Source organism: Pleurodeles waltl, chromosome 10 (genome assembly GCF_031143425.1).
Source record: "Pleurodeles waltl isolate 20211129_DDA chromosome 10, aPleWal1.hap1.20221129, whole genome shotgun sequence".
Taxonomy (NCBI): Eukaryota; Metazoa; Chordata; class Amphibia; order Caudata; family Salamandridae; genus Pleurodeles; species Pleurodeles waltl.
This window is the reverse complement of record NC_090449.1, coordinates 58,500,926-58,515,844: the sequence shown is the minus strand read 5'-3', so window position 1 is coordinate 58,515,844 and position 14,919 is coordinate 58,500,926. Positions and strand designations below refer to the sequence as shown.

Genomic DNA, 14,919 nt, shown 5'->3' with positions numbered 1-14,919 from the left:
TGCCGGTGCTCTTAAACTTTGTCTGATTTCAGGTGGGTGCGGTGTCTACCGAGTCCAATCTGTCTGTTACTCAATGTCCTGGGCTCTATCCACTATTGATCCGCCTCTTATTCAATCTCGATCTCATCATTGTCCAACCTAGCCATGTCCTGGTGGGTGTGGTAACGTCCCTTCCTCCCCATTGTTTACCCAGTTTCCACTTCTGTTAGTGCGTCTGTCTGTGTCCATTACTCTCACTATATTGTTCCAGCTTGTCACTGCTACTTCCCATTCCTGTGCAATAGGGTGGCGACGCAGTCCCTTCCCCTCCTCGCTCTTCAGAACCTGGAGTTCGGCTCTGGCCCATGTTGTAACGTCTTGTCTCCACCTGACCCGGGAGGGGACGAAACGGCGCCTTCCAGTTCTTCGCGATCTGTCTCCTGTACAGGACCAGGGCCAGATTCAGAAAGCGGATCTCCACCCTCCCCTGCAGCAGATCATCCCCAAAGCCCAGTAAACATACGTCGGGCGTCGGAGTCAGGTTCATATTAAAGAGTCTTGATAGGTCAGACATCACCTCGCCCCACCCCAGCTGGATCTCCGGGCAGTTCCATACCATATGGTCAAAGTTTGCGTCTACGTTTTTACATCTAGGGCACGTCCTAGGATCTCCCCCATAAATTACTGTTAGCCGATGTGGGGTGAGGTACGTTCTGTGTAAGTAATTGTATGGTATATAACTCAGCCGTGTGGTGCGAGCGACAGTCCGGGGATAAGCTAGAGCTCTGTTCCACTCCGCATCAGACGGTTCCTTACCGACTATCCTCCCCCATCTCTCTCTCAGTGGCCGCAGGGAGTCTAGTGCATCCTCAATTTGAACTCAATATAGTTTAGTGATCAGATGGGCCTCCTCTCCTGATGTCAATAGGAGATGCAACACCCTGTGGGTGGCCTGTTCTTCGTTGACCGTGATCCAATGCGTTTTCAGCGTATGTACCAGTTAATGAAACAGAAGGAACTGCCCCGGGGAGACTCCATCATTAACAAGGTTAGCTAGGATCTCAGCACTCCATCATGAAACAGGTCTCCCACCGTTTCTATTCCTGCTCTCCTCCAGGATCCGAGGCTCATGCCCCCCAGGTTCCTCCCTCCTGCTTCAATCGCGAGTACCGCCAAGGGTAGGGCTGGGGAGTACGGGGGGCCCACTCCAACCCTTCTTGCGCACCTCTTCCAACATGCCGACGCCACTCTTGTCATCAGGCTGTGTGTGTGGGGCGGGAGCTTCCTATTTGTCATTCGCGCAATGAACCGATTTATCTCCTCATCCACTAGGGCGGTGCACCTCTCCAGCTGACCCTTACCTGTAAGCCATCCGGCTACCCATTGCAGCTGGGATGCCAGCTAGTAGGCTTCAAAATCTGGGGCTCCTAGACTCCCTTGGCTAGTTGGTCTGCATAGTATCGAGAGCGAGGTGCGTCTACGACCATCATCCCATATAAGTTCCCTGAGTAGGGTGTTAAGTTCACAAAACCATGCTGCTGGTATCAGAAGGGGCAAATTAGCGAAGTAATATAGGAGGCGAGGTAGCATGACCATTTTAGATAATGCTATTCTGGCCATTATCGTTAATTTCAGCGAACTCCAGAACCCAACCGAGGACTTCAGGGATCGTAGTGCTCTACCCAGGTTACCCTCGCGCAAGTCTGTCCTGTTGTGAAATACCTGTATACCCAAGTACTTGAAGGTTTGTGGGGCCCAAATCATATCCCCAGGGCATGTTGTCGGGCGTTCGCCACATGGTGACATGGGGAACATGTATGTTTTGCTACGGTTGAGGCGTAGTCCAGAGATATTCCCATAGTTTTCCAGCACTCCCAACGCCCATGGGAGATCCCCCTCTCCGTCCCTAAGGTAGACGAAGTATATCAGCATATAGCGAGATGATATGTTCTTGGTGTCCCCATTCCACTCCTACCTACGCCATCCTGTCGCATCTGGGAGGCCAGCGGCTCAATGGCCAGGGCGAATAACAGTGGGGATAATGGGCAGCCTTGTCTGGTTCCCCTGTAAATTGGGTAGGTGTCGGACACCGTCTTACCTGTCCTCACTCTTGCCAGCGGTGACGCGTATAGTAAGTCCGCCCATCTGACCCAACCTTCACCCATTCCCATACGGAGCATCACTGCTCTCAAGTAGTCCCATCTGATCGAGTCGAACGCCTTATCAAAGTCCACTGCAAGCAACACCCCCGCTGTAGGCCTTGCATCGCTAGGCATATTCAGGACCGCAAAGAGACGCCTCAGGTTCAAAGAGGTGCTGAGATTCGGAACAAAACCATTCTTATCTTCATGTACACGAGTTGGTACGTGGTTAAGCAGACGGTTGGCCATGATCTTACTTAGTATTTTAAAATCACTGTTTAGCATTGACAAGGGGCGGAAGTCGGTTACCGAGGGCTGCCTGGATTTTGTCTTAGGGAGTGGGATCACCAGCGCCTCTCTCATGGTGCCCGGCATTATCCCATTTTGTAGCACTTCTGTATACATCTCTACCAGCTGGGGGGCCAGCTGTTTCTCAAATTGTTTTGTAAAAGTCCATGGGGAGGCCATCTGTTCCTGGGGTCTTCCCAGGGGCTAGTTGCGCTATAGCTTCACTGACCTCCGCCAACGTTACTGGGCCCCCCAGGCTAACCCTGTCTTCGGCCATCAGGCTCGTTATAGGTATCTGTTGTAAATAATTATCAAAGACCTCCGTGCTGATTTCAGCCGGTTTCCCATATAGATAGGTATAATATTCCTTGAATGAGTCATTTACAGGGCCAGGCCTACTTCTGCATATCCCTTCCTTATCCAGCACATTTGTAATGGGCTCGGCCTCCCCACCCGGTCTTACTAACCAGGCTAGCATTTTCCCAGACCTACCCTCTTCAGACTGTAAGGAGGAGAAATATTTTTGTGTGTTGTGGCATCTGAGTTGCTCTTCGATCTGGGAGTGGTCCCTCCTTGCCTGGTTATATTCCTCATTTACTTATGTGTCCACCCCCTGTCCCAGTTCCCCCTCATGTATTATCTTCTCTAGTTTGGTCAGCTCTCTTTCAAGTGTGCGTCGAACTCCAGCCGATTGTCCCAGACAAAAACCCCTTGTCACCACTTTGAGAGCTTCCCATTCTGTTGATCTAGAAGTGGTGGATCCACTGTTAGATTGAATATGGTCAGTCAGGTGCTGTCTCAGGGTGTCTCTATATGCTGGGTCCTCAAGCGCTGTAGGGGTCAGTCTCCAGGCTGGGATGGGGGGGCCTAACCTGTCGCCCTCCATGTTACCAGTAGGGGGTTGTGGTCAGACAGTGTACGGCCTAGATATTCTGAGTGGACCATCCCCCGTGCAAGGTCTGCTGTGCACACCACCCTGTCGATTCTGGTATGGAGCTGGTGAAGGCCCGAGCTGGTAAGTGTTGTTCCCGCCAGATATCCACCAGCCCCCAAGAGTTCAACCATTCACTAAGCTTCCAGGCTATCTTACTTGTCACTGCACCCTGCAGCGGGGGAGTGGACCTATCCAAATCTACATCTAATATACTATTGAAGTCCCCTCCAACCAAAAGCTCCCCTCTCCTCTGGCGGGTGAGGTGGCTCGACAGTCTCGTCAAAAAGGGGATCTGGTCTTAATTGGGGGCATACATGCAGCATAGGACAATCGGTGTGCCGTACAACCTTCCTTCCAGAATCACAAACCTCCCCTCATGGTCTATGTTGGAAGCTTCCATCTCTAGGGGAACCCCTGCTCAGACCCAGATCATTACTCCCCTTGCGTATGCTGAGTACTCTGTTGCGAACACCCGCCCCCTCCATCTGCGTCTCAGCCTCTCAGGTTCACCAGCTGCCAGGTGGGTCTCCTGTAGCATTGCCACCTGTATATTCCTCCTTTTTAAGTAAGCCAGTATTTTGTGTTGTTTGGTCGGTGACCCCATCCCCCTAACGTTCCACATTAAGAAGTTGTATTCTGTCATGTTGGTGTTTTATAGATTTATATTGGCTACTCTTTACCACCCTTACCTTCAGTTCTCCCCTGCTCATTAATGAAATTCTGCTATTTTCCGACCATTCTCCACCCCTTGCCATCCTAACTTGTAACTGCCTATCCCAACTCCCCCTCCCCATGGCGCCTCTCGAACAGTAGGCTGCCCAAAAAAAAAAAACCCTGTGCAACAGTGCAGCTTGTATCTACTTTAGTTGCAGTTCTCGCCAGTCTGCCTGTACGGGCGAGATTCCAGTAGGGGGGTGGCCCTGCGCGGAGGGGCCTTTAGTACATCAGTTTCACCTGCCCTGGGGTTGTCCGGTAAGCCTTTGGGCATCAAAGGTCGTCTGCAGTCTGTGGGGTTACTATTGAGGCTTGCACCGAGCTGCCCGAGCCCCCCGCCGATGACATCACGGTCTCGTCCGATTCTCCTCCCGAGCACTCCGGGGGGGGACCCCTCTCCACTCATACGGGCCGATGCCTCCAGGGCCGCTCTTCTACCACTCTCTTTTTGGTTCCAGGATGGTGCCATACGGGGGCGGCTTCGGGCACGTCGTCCCCTGGGGGGGCGGCGCGGCCCGCCTCCAACCTGACCCCCCTTACCGAGCCGCTCCGTCTGGACCCCACAGGCTTCCAGCCACTCCCATGCCTCCTCAGGGGATTGAAGAAATGTTGTTTTACCGTCTAGCATTACTTTCAGTCTAGCCGGGTACAGCAGCGAATATTGGATACCTTCGTCCCTTAGAGCCCTTTTGACTGCCATGTATGAGGCACGCTTACTCTGTACCTCTACTGTAAAATCTGGAAACAGTGTGACTTCGCCACTTGCTACCTTAAATGGGCCCTCTTCTACTGCCCTTTGCAGCAAGATGTCCCTGTCTCTGTAGTGTAGTAATCTTGCAATCACCACCCGGGGGGGCCTGCCCGGTGCCAGGGGTCTCGAGGGTACACGATGTGCTCTTTCCAGGGTGTAGAAGGAGGTCAGCCGACCCGGCGCCACTACTGTGCTCAACCATTTTTCAAGGAATTCCACCATATTCAATCCCTCGGCCCTCTCCGGGAGACCCACCACTCGCACGTTATTCCTCCGGCTTCTCCCCTCTGCATCCTCTGCTCTTTGCTCTAGGCGTGTCACTCTGTCTCTGAGGTGCGTCATTTCGGCCTGCAGGTCTTTTTGTTTTGGTGTGATGTCAGCCAGTGTGGTTTCTGTCTCTTTGAGACTGTCCGATAATTTGTGGTGGTCAGCCCTCAGGAGGCCCAGCTCAACCGCGACCTGACTGATGTTGTGTTGTAGTGTCAACTTAGTGTCTTCTATTGCGCCTAGTATTTTGTCCAGGGTGTCCTGTACTTTGATCTGCCGTGGGTCCTGCACGTCCCCCCCTCTGTGCCCGGGGGCCGCTGTGCTGTCCATGACTCTAGCCTTGTGGCGGTTCTTAGGGGACATTGGGCGTGCAGGTGATCGCTCCCCCAGGGGACAAATCAGATTCCAGTGTGCCAGTTCAGGGGTTCCTCCACCCAGAGCTTCCGTCTCCAGCACAATTCAAGGCCCGCAGGGGTTCCCAGGCAGGATCCCAGTAGCACCGGGGACTGGTACTCCCTCGCTCTGGATCTCAATAGGCTCAGGGCGTGCTTCACTTGGACAGAAGGAACATCACTGTACTGACCATGGCAGTCGCCGCTTCAGGAATCGGTCCGGTCCAGATAACCAAGGCGCCCGCTACAGACCACTATCATGGGGAACACCGCATGAGGAATCGCGGATCGCTCCGAATTTATCTCCACAGGCGAGTGTCCAGCCGCCTGCTCTCTGGCGTTTACTGCTCAAGGGTCTCTATGACATCCATTCTACGTTGGTGGCAGTCTGGCCTAATTTACACCTCTGCCAGAGATCCAGCGAATCCTGGAAAAAGACAGGTGGGACTGAGCATAGTTGATTCTGGCCTTGGATTTGGTCAGGAGGACCTGGTGCTCCTAAATGGTGTCCCCGAGCATCTGCCCTCGACTTTGGCTTCCTCTTCAGGAGGAAATACTGTCTCAGCAACCAGGCAGGATGCTGCACCAAACCTCCAAAAGCTACACCTTCATACATGGAGATTCAGTGGCATCACCTGAGGGTATTTTATCTACAGTCTGAGGTGGTGGATGGCATGTTGGCTGCTTGCTATTCTTCCTCCAAATCAGTTTATTTAGGCTCCTGGTTCAGGTTTGTTGCCAAGGACAAAAAGAAGCAGGTTGATCCTCTACAGGCCAGCCTATCCTACATACATTTTTTCCTGTTACCTTTGGTAAGGAGCTGCTGTGAGCACTGTTAAGTTTATTTGATGCCCTTTTCAGCCTTACTTTGTTTTCCCGATTAGCCCTTCTTATTCATATTATCTAATTATCTATTTTCTAAAAAGGCTTACGCATCTGTTTTACCCTGCCCCTTTCATTAAGCCACATAGGGACTTGGAAATGTTGCTAAGGTTATTGGTATGTACTGTTCTTGGGTCTCTTTAGAATTGTGCTCTGTTCTAATTCCCACCACTTCGGCACATCGCGTTAGCAAACCGCAGGTCTCGTCAGTTGAGCCTCCGTGTACTACATATTTTCCTGACACACATTGGGCTAAATTCACTACAACAAAGCCCACTATCACTGCTTTAGCGCAGGGGCTCCGTGTTTGACATGCTCCAGTCGGCCACGTCAGAATCTCTCTATGATTCATCAAGGACTACTGCATCGGTCCACAAGTTCAGACAGTGGTGCAAAGTAATCTCCACAGACCCACCTCTTGGATGGAGAGGGGTCATGGCTTGTGTATTGATTCACGAGGTAAATAATCTGTGTCTAGAAGTATCCAACAGAAGAGTAACTTACTTGCTTTTGGTTTATACTGTATCTAATCACAGATTCCTCACCATCCTCTTCTGTTCTGTGCTGTTGAGATTTCAAAGTAGCTTTCAGACACTAAAAGTAGGAAAAATAAATTGTCAATGAATCTCCGCCTTCTCGGGCATGGAGTGTCTACTGATTAAACTGACATAGGCAGTGGTAGTGGCTTTATATGGGTCTATGTCATCATGTCCAGCTGCAGGACAGTCTCGTAACGGAGTGGAATGGACCCACCTTTAGTTGCGCAGGAGCTATTGTAGGAGTTTTCAGATCCAGCCTGGAGAGATTCCTAAATTGAGGAATCTGCAGACAGACGAAACAGCGTTACCTAAGGGACATAACTGCAAGGCGAATGTCTATGGTATGGAAATGAAGATCAATAATATTTGCACAGTAGGAAAGTTAATGAGATGATAGCCTAAAACTATGTACTACATTATGTTTATAGGTTTTGTATTTCAAGAAAAAGAATTCTATTACTATACATGTATTGTAACACAAATATGGTATGGCTTCGATGAGTTATGTCTATGATATGTTAAGATATGTTTGATACAAGTACAGTGTTGCTGTGATAAAATGATAGGATATTGTATACATTGAACAAAGTTAATTGTAAGATTATGAAGGATTAGGTTAATTCTGAATTACAACTATGAAGTAGGACAATGCTGTCCATTTTGATTTTGGTCTGACGTGTGTTGTAGTTATTATATGGATAAAATGACTATAATTTGCTTTAGCGGTTATAAAAAGTAATACAATTTTATCGTATTTATTTAGTTAATATTTTTCTGTGGCAAAGTTGCACCTAAGACATACTAGCATGTGGTACGATTAGGGCAAGAGCTCCTGATTGTATTTGATATGGATATGCTGCGTTTAAACTATTGAAATAATATGCCTAATATGGACAGGCTGTGGTTATGAGATGAAGAAAAATGATGAAAACATGGGTTTGCAATGTAGCGGTATTGGTACATTAAGGTTTTTATGATCACGAAGGTAGCCACTTTTGTTAATATGTGGCTACGGTGACGTGGCTATAGTTTTCTAGAGGGCATGTTATGTGCAAACATTTTAATTACAATGCATTCTTCATAACTGCAAAATGGGTGAGTGTGGGTATAGCACACAGAGAATTGATTATACTGGGAAGATAAAGCTGGTAATGTGTGTATGAAACCTTTTTTGTTGGTTAGCCTGCAGCTGGCACCATGGGCACATAAAGGAATGGTGGAATTTATTCAAAGAACGTCTGCAACTTTTAGAATTTAGGCACAATACTGGTGAATAGTTCTCCAAAATTCAACCTTGTAACATGGATGCTAGTGAAACAATGCATTGTTCATTATTTACCTGGTCAAGCGGTGTTTCTTATTGGTTCACTGCCACTGAAAAGGCAACAAAGAGGAGCGGGCATGGCATATTTCATATCTCTTAGAAAATCTATATATCACTCTTGATCTCTCTTTAGTCCTCTGTAACTCTACTAAGGATCTCCAAAGAAAGTCTTGAATCAGAGGAGCTCAGCGATCGGGTAACTAACACAGCCAGTGTACACCAGATTGAGTGGTACAAGTTAGTTTTCAAATGGCTACATAGCTTGGGAATAGTTGGGTACATCTCTTGTAATGGAGCCCTGAAAGAGTATTTCAGTGATTCAAGTGATTGGAGGGCAATATAATATTTTCAAAGCAAATTCATTTGAACCTGTTTGTAGAACGGACTCATGTTAGTTGGGGATTATTTCTGTTTTGCTCTGCTTAAGTACCACAAGAAGAATTGCTACGCTATTTAGAAAAGAGCTTGAGGTGAGAATATGTCTATGGCAAAATTGAGAAGTGGAGGGTGATGGATTTTACTAGTGGTGGTCAAAGGTAACTCCCCACTTGCAGAACCTTCTCAGGATGCAGCAAATGTAGAGCACGGATGGATATAGGTGCAGCTGCCTGGGTTGAGTTTAAAGCCTGCTGTTTCTGCTGTTTCTGCTGTCTTCCTTATCCACACCAACAGTCGGCAAATAACGGTAACTTTACGGATAATAATGAGGCAGTAAAGAGAACAGGCCAATGTATTTCAACTTTAAATCATGCACACCTTCAGGAAGCTTCATCTGCTCAAATATAGCCTTTCCTGTTGCAATACCAGCACAAGTCATTTTCATGGCTAAATGTAGTCCTTCTGGCAGGAAGTACAAGAAATGGTAGCAGACTTGAAGTTAATATTTTATTTTAAATAAAATAACTACTGCTCTCAGCAATATGAAATGAATATGCCTTTCTTCCACATTATAAGCAATCCGAAAGCATTTCTAAGGTTGCTTGTCAAATCACAGCGACAAAATATTGTCCTGCCGAATATCAACATCCACAATAGTATCAAAGAAGGGATGTATTGGTAAGTATAGAGTAACTTTTCTTTACTCCATATGTATGTACCTTGAAGATATATCTAAGATACATCTTGAGAATCTATATCTTCAGTATACATGGATGTTGAACTAAGAACAATATATCTATAGTTACCGATGTATCTGTAACCTTCACTATATCATGGTAGCCGATGTTCAAAAGTTGATATTTTTGCAGGATGAGATGTACAAGTTGATATTGTGCTAGAACACCATTCATCAAGCCAGATAACATTTTCAGAAGACACAAATACTTTGAAGAATGTACAGTTTGGCGGAAAGATAGACAGATATCCCTCTCTTTGGATATTCAGACTTTTTTTTGCAAAGGTTGCAGGACTTGCAATCTCACAGAAACCTTCCTAAAGACTTTTTATTTTTTGTTTACTTTAGTGCAATGAAATGCCAGTCTGATGTTCTGCTGAACCTGTTTCTTCAAGAAATGGAACTCATTTTGCATAGAGTTTAAGATTATTTTGACACTATCAGTAAAACAACTCTTTAAACCCACTGAAACTTTGATGTTAAACTCGCAAACTGGAAACAGCCCTCATACTTGCAGTAATTTCAGATACAGACCATATTGATCTTCTACCACTCCTGTTGTCCAGTATCACTGTTCAGGTGATAACACGTCCTCCTAGTGGAAGTGCTTCACTTTAGGAGAAACTCTTTGTAGTGTAGACAGTCAGAAGAGCTCTAAAAGTTTGCTTAGACAAGAGAAAGTCTAAATGTGAAAGTCGTTGACCTAGGCGTTTGTTTTCAACTAGATATAGAAAGATCTCTTAAACTCCAAGAGTGTCCTTGCCAGAGAGGAGCCTTGTCGCTTTCAGAGCTGCTTAATTTTCATTCCAGAGGCATGTTTTCATAAATATGATCTTCTGGGCATTCACTTGGGCTGCCTTATGTTTTCTGCATACATCTCTAACTATACACAAGCTACACTGCAAAGGCTCAATTTGCACATGCAATCCTCGGAAACCTCTTAGCTTGCAGTGACGGACATTCTTCCAACCTTCATCTTGTCACCTTTTTCCCTTTATTACGTTTCCACATCATAGAGAACAATTTAGGAATGGATAGAAGGCAGTCCTCTGTGTTAGTGATACGCCATTCTGTTCACATTGACCCATCTTCCAGCCCCACAGTTGCATCCAGGATAGAATATCCTTTACCTTATAGTGAATTCTAAGTAATCAAAAGGTGAATTGTGCAAGTGGTGGGATTCCAGAGCATAGCAGTAGTGAAGGAGATCAAAAAAGGGCAACTTGCCCACACAATGGCAAGGGAGCATAGAAAGGGCATATCAACCTTTGACTTTAATAAAACAATAAAGACGACAGTACAACCAGTGAGAACTTTGTTCTTTAAGTTACAGATAGTGTAGGTGTCTTGTGATGTGCCGTCTCTGATATGGCTAGAAGAAGTATGTCAGAAGTATGTATATCATTTACAAGTGCTATGTCTGAGCAGAACATAGTTTTAATAGGAATACTTCCATGATCAGATAATCTGATAAGATTGGTATATTATTGTAGTTTGTCTACAAGAGAATTGATTGGGTGTCAATAATATGTGCTACATGTGAGGATAACGTAGGTATGGCTGTGAAAAAGATTTGGCTGTAATGCCTGTTATGATTTGGGTATTGATAACCTATGATATTCCTGTGTATGCTTTTTCATTATGGTGATGGGGTGTGTTGATCAAGTGCATTGGGCAGCTCTATTGCATCGGGGTTTATGATGTGCACCAGTCTCCTTCCTTGGACTTTATGGTAAGCTGCTCTGAAACCCACTTCCTTGTTAATCTGATTCAGAGTCTAGTAGTATATGGTCTTTAATTGGCACCCTCTGTGTGGCCAGCGCTCTCTGCACTGTGCTATGGTGTCATACAGGTAAATAGTAATACATAGTAACATGCCAATTCCTGGGTGTGGAATGCTGACACCCCAGTTTGCACTCTGTCCACTAGTGATGTGTTTAGGGTGAAGGACATGAGCAGGCATCCTTCTTAGGCCAGGATGGGGGTCAAAGATGTGGTTAGCCACTACTTCCTGGATGGCTGATTACTCCCCAGTTTGATCAGAGTGGCTGTTTGGATGAGCTGCCTTCTAAGTTTTGGCAAAACACTGTGGCAATGCTCCCTTCTGTCCAGGGGTCACAACGAACCACATCTCCACGTTTTTGAGGTACCTCTCACCTATACGTCCATAAGGAAGAGGTTGTGGGTGGCACTGTGCACATAAGTGCAGAATAGTAAGTTGGGGTGGTTCGGAACTGAAGTCTGAGTCCTCAGCCTGCACATGCACACACCACTTGCAGCCTATAGTCAGGATCCCATCTCTCTTGTGTTTTTGCCCTACTATATATCTGAGCCTGGACTCCTCTAGAATACCTATGTTCGATGGCATCTGTCGCTGTAGATACGCATGTTCTGCAATAGCTCGCCATCTGGTGTTGGGCCGGAGTGTTACAAGTTGTTTTTCTTCGAAGAAGTCTTTCGAGTCACGGGACCGAGTGACTCCTCCTTTTGTCTCCATTGCGCATGGGCGTCGACTCCATCTTCGATTGTTTTTTTTCCGCCATCGGGTTCGGACGTGTTCCTGTCGCTCCGAGTTTCGGAACGGAAAATTAGCTAATTTCGGAAGATTTTCGTCGGGATTGTTGCGTTCGGGATCGGCGTACTTAGATTTCACACCGCATCGAAGATCGAAGAGCTCCGGTGCCCTTCGGGGTAGTTTTTCGATCCTCCGTCGGGGGCCTGGTCGGCCCGACCGCGTGCTGAAGAACGCCGATGGAACGGACCCCGTTTCGTTTCTGCCCCAAATGCCACAATAAATACCCCTACACAGACCAACACTTGGTCTGCAACCTGTGCCTGTCACCTGAGCACAGCGAAGACACCTGCGAGGCCTGTCGTGCGTTCCGGTCCCGAAAAACACTCCGAGACCGTCGAGCCAGAAGACTTCAGATGGCGTCCGCACCGACAGCCCAACGGGAGTTCGAGGAACAGGAAGAGGAAGGTACCTTCTCGATCCAAGACTCAGACTCCGAAGGATTCGACGATACACAAACCGTGAGTAAGACGTCGAAAACCACACAGAGAAACATTTACAAGGCCCAGGGGACGCCACTGCCACCAGGCCATGGCTCCACCCATAAATTCGGTGACCGACCGTCGGCACCGAAAAAGGCCAAAACAGTGCCGAGATCGTCCGACTCCGGTCGAGTCACCGGCACGCAGCCTTCTCGGGACCGAGAAAGTGCTGGAGACAAGCCTCGACACCGAGATGCCGGTGTGGACACGGCTCGACGCCGAGACAGCGGCACCGAAACAGATCGACGCCGAGAGGTTTCGGCCCCGAAAAGGAAAAAAGTCACCTCGGAGCCGAAAAAACACGCAGACAAAGTTTCGACGCCGAAACAAACTGCAAGCGACCCAGCTTCAGGCTCTTATACAGAAGAGCACTCGCTAACCTCCCAAATGCAAAAGCATAGGTTTGAGGAAGAGCTACAAGCAACTGATGTGGACCATACGCAAAAGCGTATCTTCATTCAGCAGGGGACAGGAAAAATAAGCACCCTTCCCCCCATTAGGAGAAAGAGAAGGTTGGAGTTCCAGACGGAACAAGCACCACAACCAAAAGTGGTTAAAAGAATTACACCACCACCCTCTCCTCCGCCCGTGATTAACGTTTCACCAGCACAAACTCCATCTCACTCCCCAGCTCACACCACCATGAGCCAGGGTGACCAAGATCAGGACGCATGGGACCTATACGACGCCCCAGTGTCAGATAACAGCCCGGAGGCCTACCCTACAAAGCCATCTCCACCAGAAGACAGCACCGCGTACTCTCAGGTGGTGGCTAGAGCAGCACAATTTCATAACGTAAGCCTCCACTCAGAACAGGTCGAGGATGATTTCTTGTTCAACACACTCTCCTCCACCCACAGCTCCTACCAAAGCCTGCCTATGCTCCCTGGTATGCTCCGGCACGCAAAAGACATATTTAAGGAGCCGGTCAAAAGTAGGGCAATCACACCAAGGGTGGAAAAGAAGTATAAGCCGCCTCCTACGGACCCGGCTTTCATCACTACACAGCTGCCACCAGACTCTGTTGTTGTAGGAGCAGCTAGGAAAAGGGCCAACTCTCACACATCTGGAGATGCACCACCCCCAGATAAAGAAAGCCGCAAGTTCGATGCAGCTGGTAAAAGAGTCGCAGCACAAGCTGCAAACCAGTGGCGCATCGCGAACTCCCAGGCACTACTTGCGCGCTATGACAGAGCCCACTGGGACGAGATGCAACATCTCATTGAACATCTGCCCAAGGACTTCCAAAATAGGGCGAAACAAGTGGTTGAGGAGGGACAGACCATCTCCAACAACCAGATACGTTCCTCCATGGACGCTGCAGATACAGCTGCACGGACAATTAATACATCTGTAACTATCAGACGGCATGCATGGCTCCGAACGTCTGGATTTAAACCAGAGATTCAACAAGCAGTTCTCAATATGCCTTTTAATGAAAAAGAACTGTTCGGTCCAGAAGTGGACACAGCGATTGAGAAACTCAAAAAAGATACGGACACTGCCAAAGCCATGGGCGCACTCTACTCCCCGCAGAGCAGAGGGAATTACAGCACATTCCGTAAAACGCCCTTTCGAGGGGGGTTTCGGGGTCAAAGCACACAAGCCAGCACCTCACAAGCAACACCGTCCACTTACCAGGGACAGTATAGAGGAGGTTTTCGGGGACAATATAGAGGAGGGCAATTCCCTAGAAATAGAGGGAGATTTCAAAGCCCCAAAACCCCTACTACTAAACAATGACTCACATGTCACTCACCCCCTCCACACAACACCAGTAGGGGGAAGAATAGGTCATTATTACAAAGCATGGGAGGAAATCACTACAGACACTTGGGTTCTAGCAATTATCCAACATGGTTATTGCATAGAATTTCTACAATTCCCTCCAAACATACCACCAAAAGCACAAAATTTAACAACACACCATTCCAATCTCCTGGAGATAGAAGTGCAGGCACTATTGCAAAAGAATGCAATCGAATTAGTGCCAAACACACAAATAAACACAGGAGTTTACTCACTGTACTTTCTGATACCAAAGAAGGACAAAACGCTGAGACCAATCCTAGACCTCAGAGTAGTGAACACTTTCATCAAATCAGACCACTTCCACATGGTCACACTACAAGAAGTATTGCCATTGCTAAAACTACACGACTACATGGCAACTTTAGACCTCAAGGATGCTTATTTCCATATACCAATACACCCATCGCACAGGAAATACCTAAGGTTTATATTCAAAGGAATACATTACCAATTCAAGGTACTGCCTTTCGGATTAACAACCGCACCAAGAGTCTTTACCAAATGTCTAGCGGTAGTCGCTGCACACATAAGAAGGCAGCAAATACATGTGTTCCCATATTTGGACGACTGGCTAATCAAGGCCCATTCGTTCATACAGTGCTCAAATCACACAAATCAGATCATACAAACCCTCTTCAAACTCGGGTTCACCGTCAATTTCACAAAATCCAAAATTCTGCCACGCAAGGTACAACAATACCTGGGAGCCATAATAGACACATCAAAGG

The 14,919-nt window shown here is 47.4% G+C and overlaps 1 protein-coding gene across 2 annotated transcripts in view; it reads left to right on the top strand.

The window, feature by feature from the left end:
• Positions 1 to 14,919, top strand: part of CDK16 (cyclin dependent kinase 16) — a 202,091-nt gene that overhangs the window by 83,116 nt on the left and 104,056 nt on the right. The gene's annotated exons all lie outside the window — the stretch shown is intronic.